The sequence below is a fragment of the Desmodus rotundus genome, chromosome 5 (genome assembly GCF_022682495.2).
Source record: "Desmodus rotundus isolate HL8 chromosome 5, HLdesRot8A.1, whole genome shotgun sequence".
In the NCBI taxonomy this organism is placed as follows: Eukaryota; Metazoa; Chordata; class Mammalia; order Chiroptera; family Phyllostomidae; genus Desmodus; species Desmodus rotundus.
The window spans coordinates 147320960-147335422 of NC_071391.1; positions in this window are offsets into that span (position 1 = coordinate 147320960).

Sequence of the window (14463 nt, forward strand, 5' to 3'; positions counted from 1 at the left end):
AAATATAAATAGATAAATAAATGGAGTCATTAAAGTGAGGAATTCAAGGGAATGATGATATACTAGGCAAATGACACAGCTGGAATAATAATCAAGGCATCAAAATGGTACAGGAAGGACCTTGCTCCTCCTGCGGTTCCCAACATGAGAACCAGTGGGACTGATATGAGACTCATGTAAATGACACGCTCTTCTGGCAGAGCCTGAGGCCCCACATATATGCCATAAGAAATAGTTATTATCTCTCTAGGACAAAAATATCCCACTAGGTTTTCATAGTCAAGAAAAAGATTAATTTTTGTAGGCAATTCTTTCCTGGCAATTAAGCAGCCTGTGGCGAACTCCAGAAGCCATCTATATAATAAATCTTTATCATGTATCTACTTACTGGGTGTCTGAAAATAAAAACAACATAGTCTCTTCCCTCCAGTAAGTCGGTCAGGTGTAGAGAAAGCCAAGAAAAAGTTCAAATGTGGTAATGTAGGTGCTGTGAAAAGCGGAAATGTAGGTCATAATGCTACACAAAGAAACAATCCCTAACTCGGTTAGAAGAGGCAGAGATTGACATTGAATCTGAATGTTAAAGAATAAATAGGAGGAAAGAATCAGAAAAGCTTGTTACTTTCTGAAATCAGTCCCTCCACACTCATGGAATAAAATGGAGTGCATGGAGGAAGCTTCGAGAAGGTTGGTTGAGATGAGCAGAGGCAGGCTGAGACCGCATAAAGCCTGATGACCTGTGGTGTCATGTGGAAGAGCCAGGGCCACGCAATGTCCACAGCTGAGCCCTTCTCTGATGCACAAAATATCTTAGCTGATTTTTCCCTCCCAAACAGAAAAGTGAACATTCAAATCAATAACAATAATAAAGTTTTAACTGAATAAGAGTTGAATATTCTGAAGCTATTCAGCATTGCCTTTTATCTTGTTTCTTAATATAAGCCATTTTTATTCTACAGTATTGCATTTTCTGTTTGCACACATGTAAACAAAGAGGAAAGCCCCAGAAGGCATTAGTTGAGTTCATGTAAACTAGTGATAAAATCTCAGTGAAATGCAGAAGGTTGATGCTCAGGGGAGTAAAATAATATTTAATAAAGCCATACCAAGCTATTAAATGTGAACCTGCAAAAAACATCAGATGGAGAATCTCATTTCATAGCCCTTTTTGATGTTATTAAACCCCTTATTATGAGCAAGATGTGTCTTTTGTAGCACTTTACAGTCCATCCAATAGGAGCACAGAAAGGCAGAAATAATTGACCATAACTCACATCTTACAACTTATGAAGGCTTGTTTTAGTTGTTACATCTTAGAAATGGCCCAATATGCCTCCTGGTGGCAAACTGCAGGTGCACTTCACAGGCATCAGAATGATGAAATCAATTTCAAAGTTGCCCCTGAAGCACGAACTCTACAATGACTTCCCCATAATGCTGTGAAAGGCAGGTTAGACTCAGGGCAGCTGCTAGGCCAGGCATGAGGTGCATCAGATGTCACAACCGTGAAGCAGTGACCATCTCTGCAAGTCAACCAAGAAACATTATAAAGCATCTACCTATCAAACGAGTTTTTAAATTTATGGGATTCCTAAGAAGGCTTTGTAGATATTCAGTTACTCAAAAAAATTTGAGATGGTGTACCTTTGGTTTAATTCCCCCTTTCTTGTTTAAGAGGCTTAAAATTCCAGTGTAAGATGGAGTCTTCTACATCAGCACAATAATTTGATGGATACTGACTGTTCTTGGTCTGATTAAAAAGGGACAGAGCCGGGGAAGCATTTTCCCTGGGAGGTGAAATTGGAGTGTAGATGACAAGCCCAGAGACTTGTTCCTCTAGCATCTGTTCTCAAGCTCTGCTCTTTGATAACTGCTTCCTATTTCTATGCTTTACTTCATGTAATTAAGCCCATGACAATCAAAATCCTAACATAGACACAAAGTGAGTAAAGGGGGGGACATCTCTGAATCTGGTCACACAAAAGACTGGAGGGTTTTGAAATTTATTTCTTTTTTATATTTTTTATTTTAAACTTATAATTGACATACACTACTATTAGTTTCAGGTGTATAATATAGTCATTAGACATTTAAATACCTTAAGAAGTGATCACACCAATAAGTCTAGTACACACCCTGACTCAGTTGCTTGGGTGTCGTCCTGCAAAGCGAATGGTCACCAGTTTGATTCCTGGTCAGGGCCTGTGCCTGGGTTGCAGGTTTGGTCCCTCATCTTGGCACATACGAGAGGCAACCCATTGATGTTTCCCTCTCACATAGATGTTTCTCTGTCTTCCCTCCTTCCTTCCCCTCCCTCTAAAAATAAATAAATAAGTACAATCTTTAAAAACAGTAAGTCTAGTACCCATTATCTCCATAATATTACAATGTTATTCTCTTCACTATATGAAATTTATTTCTTTAGCAAGATAAGTTAAATAACATCTATCGCAAGATTATGTTCTTCTCCAAAGGAAGCTGAAATAATTACCAGAATGTATTTTGGAAATTTTCTCAATGCCTCAACTTTAGGTAACACTTAGAACAAGTTAATTGGTTCCACATATTCTAATCCACCTCCCTCAATAGCTCTGGAAAGATTTACACGTGATCACAAGTACATTTCCACTAATATGGGTAAACCTCCTTATTGGTATTTAAGTGAATATGTGCTGTCGGCTGAATTCAGTGGCTGCTTGCCATTTTTGAAAGCCAGCGATTAATAATAGCCTGCTTGGAAGAATAGATTTATCTCTGGCCATATTGGCAGAATAAAAATGTTAAAGGCTGAATGTTGAATTCATTGCTAACAATGAATTCCCCTGGGTAATGTGTGTGTTGTGGGCGTGTTGTGGGTGCAAATGGTCAATGTTCGTATTAGTCTGAAGAGTCAGCCCTGTTAAGTGATGTTGAGCTTGGCTCAAAACATCCTCAATGGGCACAGCTGACTGAATAGGAAACAGAGGTGGTTAATGGAAATAGAAACAATTCTTTAAGAGTAGCCCCCTGGCTATAATGTATAGGGAAAGTCAATGATTTTGAATGACTCTGTTTGATCCCTTACCCATTAAAAATTATTTCCTATCAGTCCTGTAGATTCCATTTGGAATAAGCAACAACAAATGATCTTTATAGGAAATCAATAAACAGCATAGGATCTAATATGAAAAGTAACATAAAACAAGATTTAATGAAAACTTATCAAGGCTGGTTTGCAGCAACATGTGCCAAATTATTTTGGAGTTATGTGATTCTTTGAAACCAATAGTTAAGTTATTATGAACCAAGTTGATGGGGTGATTGCAGCATTCCTCCCCCGCAAACAAACATCCATCTTCTTTGCAGCTGTGAGATGTTGCAGTACTAGAGAACAGGAATATTCCAGAACAAGTGTAGCTGTCTGTGGTCTCTGTCAGCTTTTTAAAAATCTTTAGTGGAAAAAAATTACTGTCTAGAACAGGTTTTGGAAAACTATGGCTTACAGGTCAGATATGTCCTGGCTCCCATTTCTGTAAATAGCTTTATTAAAACACAACCACATTTCTTCATTTTGGGATTTATCTATGGCTTCTGTCACACTGCAAAGGCAAGTTGTGACAGAGACTGAAAGGCCACCAGCAAAGCCAAAAATACTCACTCTCTGGCCCTTTTCAGAAAAAGTTTGCTGGCCCTAGTCCGGAACCTGCAGGTCGCATGGTAGTGCAGCCACCCATCCTCCCTGCACCCACAGAAGTAAAGGCCCTAGAAAGTACCCCTAAACTAGAGATTTTTGTGGGTGGGGGCAGAGGCGGTGTGGCATCTCTCTAAGTTGAGATCATGCTGTTCCCAGCCTTCTAGATTGCCTACAATGGTTCTGACTTGGAACACAGTGCCCAAAAACAGATCCATAGTTCTACTGTAGTGGACTTACGTGCTTGTGCAGAAGACATATAGTCAACATACAATTGCACAAAAGAGTATTTACTCTCAACAAATGGCATTTTTAAATGGCTTACTGCACAATGAGCGTTACAGCTGGATTGAGGACAGTGACAGGAATGACACTGGAAGGGTGAAAAGGACATCAGAATGGGAGTGTTAGAGAAGATCAGGGGCACCCTGAGATGGAAGGAGCTTGATAATTTCAAAGAAGAAAAGTCGTATAATGTACAATCAAAAATAGAGAAATGCATTAAAAAGCATGGTTAGATAGGTCTAAAAAAAAAAAAAAAAAAAAAAAACCCAGAAATCCAAAGCCCAATAGGGTCTGGAAAGAGGGTGCGGACCTAAAATTTCCCTGTTGCCTTCTCACTAAAAACTGGAGACTAGTTGTACAAAGAAGAATCTCCCTGCCTAGTCTACTTTCTAACCTCCAAAGAACACTCAAAAATAAAAATATTCACAAATACACTTTGGATCAAATGGCCTTTTAGCATGAAACAGTTCCTCTTTCTACCCACCAGAGATTAGTTGCCAGAAAGAGTTACTTGAGATAAATAGTTCAAAGGATGAGTTCCTAAATACCTTCCTAGAATCCTGTAAAGGAACAAGGGAATAAATAGCTAAAGACATAATTCCAGTAACTTGTTTTCGATTCTTCTTAACTTTCAGGTTAAGCAAAGTTATCTGCTTTCCCAGAGGGGAAGCTTTCAAAAAGTGATAAGACTCTTCAGGCAATGACTTCTCTAATTAAAAAAAGTTATATTTCTTTGTCATTCTCCTTGCACCAAAGCCCTCTTCTCCTAGAATAAAGAGTTTGCTCTGGTTATCCTCTTCAGGTTTGCTGGATGGGTCAGCATGAATTGAGATTTGATAATGCAATAATATCTCTCTCCTTAAGGTATGAGTAAGTGATCTAAAAATATAGAAAAACAAGCAAAATAAACACTAGTGAAATAAAGGAAAATCATAGTTCATGCTGTTTGGCTGCATAAAGAATCAGATCAGGTTCTCCTTATCCTGAGTTGAAACATGTCTTCTATTCAGTCTTGTTTATTTATCCCTCAACCTTCCTAAGCTTTCTCAGTCAACCTTATTCCCAAACATCTGGTTTCCTACTTACATCTTCTCCTTTCCCAAGCTCTGAATCTCTCTCTTTTCCCCTTTCCTACTTCTCAACCCATCTCTTTCCTCAATCTTCTTTTAAAAATTATAGGTCCTATCACTTTCTCCATTTATTCCATTTTTGTCGTATATCGAGATGCGAAAACATGAATATACACAATGGCTCAGATCATTCAATTCAATGACCTGTCACTTGGTCTTTGAAAGAAGGACCATGTTTTTTTTTTTTTTTTAACAGAGAAATATGTCATTATTTTATCATCTCAATTTTCAGATCATAGCCACACCTAATTTTTTTTAAATGTGATCTATATGTATTGGGTTCCTAGAGCTGCTGTAATAAATTACCACAAACTGAGTGACTTAAAATAATAGACATGTATTCACTCACAATTCTAGAGGCTAGAAGTCAAAAATCAAGGGGCCAGCTTTCTCTAAACCCTCTAGAGGAGACTTCTTCCCTGCCTCTTTCTAGCTTCTCATGGTTGCTGGCAATCTTTGGCATTCTTTGGTTTGGAGATGCATCACTCCAATCTCTACCTCCCTCAGCAGGTGGCCTTTTCCCTATGTGTGTTCATGGCATCTTCTCTCTGTACATGCACATCTGTTTCTCCACATGACATTGTCTTCCCTCATGTATGTCTGTCCAAATTTCTTCTTCTCATAAAGACACTAGTCACTGGAATAGGCCCACCCTTGTCTAATATGACCTCATCTTAACTGACATCTACAAAGACCCAGTTCCTAAATATGGTCACATTCACGATGCCAGGGGTTATGACTTCACCATACCTTTTGGGGAACACCCAAATCATAACATCTAAAGATCTATAGATGATTACTTATTTTTTAAAATAGTTTCAGTGTATATTATGGTTCATTTCCACTTTTAATCACTGGATATAGTTACCTAATATCAGTAAATCAGTTTTGAGCATCCTTTTATCTTTCTCAAATGTACTTCTTAGAAAATTCAAGATTTATTCCCTAGTTCTGGTATCTCGGGATGTAATGAGTAAGTCAGTCCATGTCCTCACTGTAACTTTCATATTTCAAATTTTGACCTTACCTTCTCTTCACATTCATTTAAAAGCTAGAAATATTCTAAATCAAATATATTTTATCTTTACATTGTATTATCACAGTTTTGGACTCTTATCAGACCTACTTTCAGTCTGGTATTACTCAACTCTCCTCCATGATTCTTTTCCCTTTTTATTGTCACTTCCTTTACTCTCCTTTTCCTTTCCTTGTGCTTTGTCCCCATTTTCCCAAGTAACACTGTAATCCAGAAATGAGCATAGGAATATATGCCAAGGTTACATTTCTATTTGTTTTTAGGCTTGCTCTGCCTGATAAAGCAAGCGAGGAAGGACAGCTGAATTTGGTTACGTTCTCTTTGTTTATAAGTTAACAGAAAAATTGGTCATCAATAAGCTCATTTTGGAATGCTATTCTAGATGGATCAGTGATAACAAATTTCAAATTCATATATTCCAGGAGCTCCTGATACCCACCAGGAGGATGGAAATAAGAGATCCTATGCCAATTTACATGAAACATTTTCTGAAGGCATGAAGAGGCCAAGAATTGTACATATGGAGGGAACTGAAGGGCATGTTTCATGTCTGTGTTCGTCTGAAGTGATAGCTGATCATAGCTTCTGAAACAGCTTTCCTGCTTCGGCAAAAAGGGAAGAGCAATATAGCCACCAAGGTCTGTTTCGGATACAGCACATGTAAGTAAGCACACACACACTTATACACAGAGGCCCACATATACACACACATACTATTTTGAATCTGCTCTTCTGAATCTAGGGAGCAGCCTATAAGACAGGACCCAGCTCTGGGTATAAGTGTAAATATAAATTAATGATATAAACTGATGAGATAACTGAAGAAAAATTTATGAAAGCAAATATTTTCAGTCTTTATATGTGGTATGTATTTTCTGTTATCCTTAATTCTCTGCTCTGTAGGCTTACTGAGGAAGGCAACCAATTTTACAAATGGTAGCTACAAGTCCCATACTTTCTTTGTTTAAAGTTCAGGGGACAGCTTGCTTTACTTCTTCTTTATTAATTGTAACAGCCTGGACCAATGGGTAATTGGCTTTGAGGAACATCTTGAGTATTAGCTTCTAAAACCTTTACAACTGCCCCAGACACAGACACTGTGGGAGCTGTGATCACAGGTGCGGATGTATACTGCTACATCCCAGAATGCCAACAGCCTCTCCAGTCTGCTTCTTTTTTCCCCCTTACTCACGAGTTGATAAAAATTTAGCATGATATATTTTATTTATTTGTATTGAATTTATTGGGGTGACACTGGTTATCAAAATTATACAGGTTTCAGGTGCACAATTTCACAACACATCATCTGTATACTGTATTGTGTATTCATAAACACAAGCAAAACCTCCTTCCATCACCCCATCTCCCCATACTCTTCTATCTCCCCATACTCTTCTCCACCTGCCCCCACTTCCCCAGTCAGCTTCTTGAATTCAGTCTGGAGATCAAGGTCAGTTTGGCAATTCTGAAGCAAAAGCACCAGGAAGAAGGTTGCCTAGAATTCTGCTCAGACCTCCACATGATGCAGACACTTTTTTCTTTTTTTCAGAATCACAATTTCTTCTTGATGAAATAAGTGACATTTAATTAAGCATTTCAAATATCTTGTAAATCTAACTGAACTTGGTCTTCTTACCTGAATTTCAAGCAAGCCGGGGAAGAATTTGTAAATTACCAATACAAGACTTTTTGAGTTGTATACCTTTTGTTAGCTAAATCAAAACTCATCAGGGGGAAAAAGTGCTAATATGGTTGAAGTAAATTAAAATTATAAAAATTGTATAAGCGAAAGAACATGACTTAGCGAGAGACAATAAATAAAAGACTTTCATTTGATGGATTCTAAAAGGCGTAACCTTCTTCTTAGAGATGATGAGCCTAAACAATGAACAATGAAGCCCTATTTCATGCTTCAGGGAATACAATGTGGTCTGTGTATTCACAGGTAAAAGCAAAAATGCTGTCACCAACACAGAAGGAGATATATAATTTTTGACAAATCTTAAAGTTGTGGAAGTAGAAGTATACAGGTGTGATATAGCTGCTGAAATTTCTTCTTGAAAAAGATAGATTACAAATCAGTAAAAGGGCCTGAAATATCAACTCGGTAACTGTGCTATCTCCATAGAAGAATAAGTCAACATCTTACTTGTCAAAATATTTCAAACTACCAATTTTTGTCACACTTCTTGTGGAAAATGTAACAGAAATAGTGTTAAAAGTTGAAACTAATTTATTCTGTGCCTATTCTATACTAAACCTATTGAAAAAATTTGGAGGCCACCAGCAAAAGTCATTGCAATTGTTCCTAAGAACATTACAATATGTTCAGGAGACTTGCGATTAGATAGAGCAAGATGATGAAGCACATTACATGTTGAAATGGTTGGAGTCTAGGGCAGGATGTAAGGAGAGCTTAGTGGAGGGGGCTCCTGGATACAGTCCAAAAAGAGTTGGGATAAGTCAGAGAAAGACAAATACCATAGATTTCACTTATATGTGGAATCTAAAAACAAACAAAAAAATAAAACAAATGAATAAGCAAAGCAGAAGCAAACTCATAAATACAGAGAGCATTTTGATAGTTGACAGATGGAAGGGGCATTGGGGAGGTGGGTAACAAAAGGAAAGGGATTCCGATGTACAGATTGCCAGTTATAAAAAGAGGGGACTGTAGTTAATTTATATTGTAGTAACTATGCATAGTGTCAGATGGGCACTAGACTTATGAGGATGATCACATCGTAAGTTATATAAATGTCTAGTCACTATGTTCTACAACTGAAACTAAATAATAATGTATGTCGACTGTATTAAAAAATAAAAGAAAGAGTTGGAAGGGCTTCCCAAAGAAGTGGAGTAGAAACACAGTGAGGGGCTTTGGAGAAGAAATGAATAGAAATTCACAAGTGGTATTATCATGCTAGTATATTTTTAGCCACATGGGCAGAGAAATGGATGATGATTTTCTAGAACACGTTGAAAATTGATTGTGAGGACTGACATCAAATTTTGTTAAAAAGTGAAATATCTGCTAAATTTCAGAGATGAATGAAATAGACAAAATTCAAGTAAAACTGCTTAGAGAAACACATCTCCCCATACATACATTAATATGTACTATGTCTATATACATATATGTACAATAGTATATATGTTTGTGTGCATGTATGCATGTGTTTCTATATAATATATAATAGAGTAGTATTTATTTTTGAAATCATAGACACAATAATTTAATGAAAAATTATCAAATGTATTTGTGGTAGAAAATTTCTAAGAATAGATAAATAAACACATGACAAAATTATCTCAAAAAATTGGAACTTTGAATGGATCGATACACATTAAAAAATGGAGCCCTGGCTAGTGAGGCTTAGTTTGGTGGTTGGTTCTTTATCACATAAACCATAGGGCACGAGTTCAATTCCAGGTCAGGACACATACCTAGATTGCAAGGTTGGCCCCAGTCGAGGCACATATGGGAGACAGCTGATCGATGTTTCTCTCTCACATCAAGGTTTCTTTCCTTCTCTCTTCCTCCCATCCCCTCTCTTTAAAGTCAATAAACGTGTCCTCAGATGAGTAGAAAAAAGGTTTTTAAATAAATAAGATAAAATAAATAGAATAGATAGTCCAAATTTCCCTCTTTATCCCTCTCCCCTATGACACCAAGTCTAGATGATATTACAGGCAGAGTTTAGCAAGACTTTTCAAATGGTTTACCTTCCTAAACTTCCAGAACATAAAATAGAGGGAAAGCTATCCAATTCATTGTATGAGATTTATACACCTAAAATGTCAAAACTAGACAACAGTGCAAGAAAACATTAGAGTCAATCTCACTCATAGAGTCAAAACCTTAGCTGTATCAAGTTGTATTATTAAATTGATTTTAACAACGTATAAAATTTATGTATCAGGAATGCAAAATGGTCTATCCATACAATTTATTAAAAGAATAACAAACACTTATGGTCATCTCAAAGGAGACAGAAAGATCTTAAATAAATTTTGCTTGCAAACACCATTAAAATAAAAAGGCATTTGGAAATTAGTAACAGGAAGAAAACATCTTATTACTTATTAAAATACTGCAGCAGACAGCACACTTGTTGGTAACCTGAGCTTTCCCATCAGCGTCGGGAATAAAACAAGTATACCTGTTCCTATTGCTGTCGTTGTGTGCCTTTAAATGTTGCTTCTGGAACGTTTCCTCCTTTCTTCTTCTGACACTCCTCGTAGACAGGCTAAAACTTTACGTTATATGTCCATACTTTTAACCCCCTTTGTCATTTTTTGTTTGTATTGCAGAAGTACACAGATCTACCTTTAGACACAAATTGTTTCTATGGTTTATCAGTCATTGTTCTACCCACCTATTCAGATTTTTTCCTATAACTATATTACTTGTTTTATTAGTTGTTGAATACATATTTGGTCTTTTTTCAATTATTTTAAATTAATCATATATTTAATTTTATTCATTTAATTTTTTATTATATTTTATTGCTTTCTTCTTAACTTTTTATTAATGCATAATGTAATACCAAAGATTATATGTGTTATAAATGTAGAGCTTAATAAATTTTCCAGCATGTAAAGTCTTGGAGCTTCTGGGGAAGGCATGTGAAGACTTGGGGAGAGCAATGTGCCCAGGGAGAGCCCTTTCCCTGCACTGGGCCCTGTGCCCTCTCTTCCATCTGGCTGTTTCTGAGTGGTAGCCTTTTATAATAGACTAGTAATCTAGTTAAAAATTTTCTCAATGTGTGTAATCACCACATAAAATCAAGAAATGAAACATTATCAGCTCTCCTGAATCTCCCTCTTACCCTCTTCTAGTCACTAAATCCAAAAGGTAAACAATATTCTGACTTTTGCTGCTGTTGTTGTTGCAAGGTAGCACCTTATATCCCTCTTGTCCTTTGATCTGTATTAATCCTTCCAACCACTTGGACACTTTACTTTTCAATCAGATTATTCTAGTGCCTCAAGGTCACGCACGAGCTTTGAATTTTCTCATGCATTTCATATACTGACGCCCCAGATTTCTTTCCTTGGCTCACCACAATGATATTTTGCTGGGATTCCATACATCCAGGTTTATGGGAGAATCCTTATAGTGACAACACATGATGCTTTTGCCCAGTATCACAGATACTACTGCTACAGGACGAGATTCCTCATTTTTTATTTTGTCTTACAGTGCCTGAAATATGTAGTTGTTATACATTCAGAGTGTATCCCCAAGGTAGGTATAAACCAGAGGAGTCACTTCCTCTCGGTGTCTCTTACACTCTGAGCCTTGAGTGAGGGGCAGCACATGCTGGTGTTTGATGTGGTTTTAGCCTCCCTTTCTTCCAAGGGGCAGCCTTTGGGACTCTTGGTACATGCCCTTGACCTCATTTCCCTCCTCATCTCAATCATATGACAATACTTTAAAAAATGTATTATAGCTAGCTGATGCATTCTAAATACTTTAATTCAATTTTTCCTACCACATCAGTGGGCTTTTAGATCAGCTAGTCTGCCACACCTAATTGATAGTCTATGCTAGACAATTTAAAGTCACCTAAAAAATGGTCAGCCAAAATTCAGCTACAGTTCTTTGGCTGGAGACCCTGAACTCACATAACCAATACTGTAGTCACTATGGACCTAATAAATTTCAACCTTCAGAGTCTACTTTCACAGTCTCATAACATTTTTAAAAGTAAAGTGTTTTATATTATTTTTCTTAAAGATGAGACCTCCTTTCCAAGACTATAAGCTGTAGGCTTCATAAACCCTGGAACTTCCCCTGGGAATGCTTTTGAGAGATTTAAGGTAAGAAAAATACCCTAAATGTGCCATCATTGCTGGCAGTTATAGAACTATAGTGCAAACGACAGTGGACAGAATCTCAGATTTTGAAAATCTTTGTAAGATGGAAAGAGAAACACATAATCAATCACAAATGACTAATAAACAGTGGCATGATTCAGAGAGAATTCATTAAGGAAAAATGCCAGAATGAGTGGAAGTCTCTAGAGAAGTGCCAACAAAGGGGAAAACCAAATATATATATTTGAAATAGAACATCATAATCCCAACGGTTAAGGAAAATGCTAAAATGCTAGCCGACAAAGGGAAGAAGGCACTCCCACTCAAATCCAATTTTAGTTCAGTCTTCTCAAGTGATGAATATAATCTTTATAATAGAAATGTATTGGATGCCCCAGCCAAGTGATAAAATAATCTAAGATTTTCTAGTTAGCAAGTGAATAAGCACATCACAAGACACCGCAGAGACTGCAAATGTGGTTCATATTCTGAACAATTATGAAAATGAGGGAGAAGGAGAGAGCACACTCAGAAAACAGGAGATGAAGCAAATGTTCTGTTTTCAAAATGAAGACAGAAAAGATAAGTTATCTGAGAAAATTACAACCTGAGGAGTAAGAAACTATTTTAATAATCAGAGATTCTCAATGGATTTTTTAAAAATATGATAATCCCTGTGGTCTAGCTGAAGTCAAAGCAGTACATAACAACAAGCCCGCCCCATTCATGTTTTAAATTAAATTGATAGAAGGCTCTAGGTTGTAGTAGATTCACTACATTAACGCACACATATATAATGGGAACTTCCTAGTAAGAAAACAAAAATGGGGTTATTTTAAGAAGCCTATTTCTTGTTTCAATTCTGTTGAAACCTGGGGGAAGTTCCTGACGAAATGCCATGTGGCTCTGTGTTTTAGGCTTTATAAGAGTGCTTTGGATATTTTGGTTTTGTTGTTTTGTTTCTTTTAAAAAATATGTATTTTATTGATTATGCTATTTCATTTGTCTCATTTTTTTCCTCCCCTTTTTTCCCCTCTGCCCTGCACCACCTCTCCCACCAGCATTTCCACCACCCCCAGTTCATGTCTGTGGGTCATACATGTAATTTCTTTGTCTTCTACACTTCCTATACTATTGTTAACCTCCCCCTGTCTATTTTCACCTACCATTTATGCTACACATTCCCTGTACTTTTTCCTCCATTCTCCCACCTCCCCCTCCTCACTGATAACCCTCCATGTGATCTCCTGTTCTGAGATTCTGTTCCTATTCTAGTTGTTTGCTTAGTTTGTTTCTGTTGTTGTTGTGTTTTTTAGGTTCAGTTGTTGATAGTCGTAAGTTTTTTGTCATTTTACTGTTCATATTATTGATCATCTTTTTTTCTTAGATAAGTCCCTTTAACATTTCATATAATAAGGGTGTGGTGATGATGAACTCCTTTAACTTCACCTTATCTGGGAAGCATTTAATCTTCCCTTCCATTGTCTCTCTTTTGAAGTTTTTGCAAATCAAATATATTGAAGGCAGAGTTGTCGAATTTTTAAGTGCAACAAGATGGGGAGGAAGCTAATTTAGGAGCAACAAGAAGAACGTTCTTTTATTTAGGTCAAAACTAAAGAGAAAAAAATAGAAAAGACAATGAAAGTCTTCTCTTGGATTTCCAAGCATGTATTAGTATGGGACACCTGCCCTATGCATCCTGTATCTAAACACAGGTTTAGCGTAAGCCAACAAACTGATGATGCTGCTGGCACAAGTTCTAGTGCACGATTTCAATGGGAGAAAATGCTGTAATTCTAGGGAATGAAGTCTTGTTGCTGCAGCAAGCAGAATATATCCAATGAAATGGGTATAACCATGGTCACTCACGTGAACAGCGACAGGAGAACTGGAGAACAATCACAGAGAGGGCAAAAGTATATATATTTGGGGGGAGTGTCAGATGTGGATGCCACACAGAGCATGTAAGGAATTACTTGAGTTGGTTATTTGGCCTGAACAGAGAAGACCAAGAACAGACATGACAGAATTTCTAAACATAAAAAAGTACTCATACGGACTAGGGGGGAAAAGTCACTAAGATTAGTAGAGAACCTCTGTCTGCTCCCTTTTCATAAATAATTTCCCATTATTCATTATCCATGTCAAAGAGCAAGCCCTCTGTGAAACTCTGTCTAGCATTTCCAGCAATATACCTTCTAAACAGTTTAGGTGGATTTCTCTACTACGACTCTTGTCACATGTGTATGTGAATTATGGGTTTATGGTTGCATGCCTCTGCAGAGTTGACAACAGAGGCTGTATTTTATTGAAATTTTCAGTGAATCAAATTTCCATTAAGCTTAAACCAAAACTTTCAAGCAATTAGAGCTCTTCAATAATGGAATGAAATATGGTATTTTGAGATACAGTGTTCATTTGTAAATGTTTCTAAAGTGAAAAGTCATCTTTCCCACCGCTGCTGAGAGGGCTTCTTCACCAAGTCGGATTGGGAGCAAATGGAGATTGACAAGGTGACC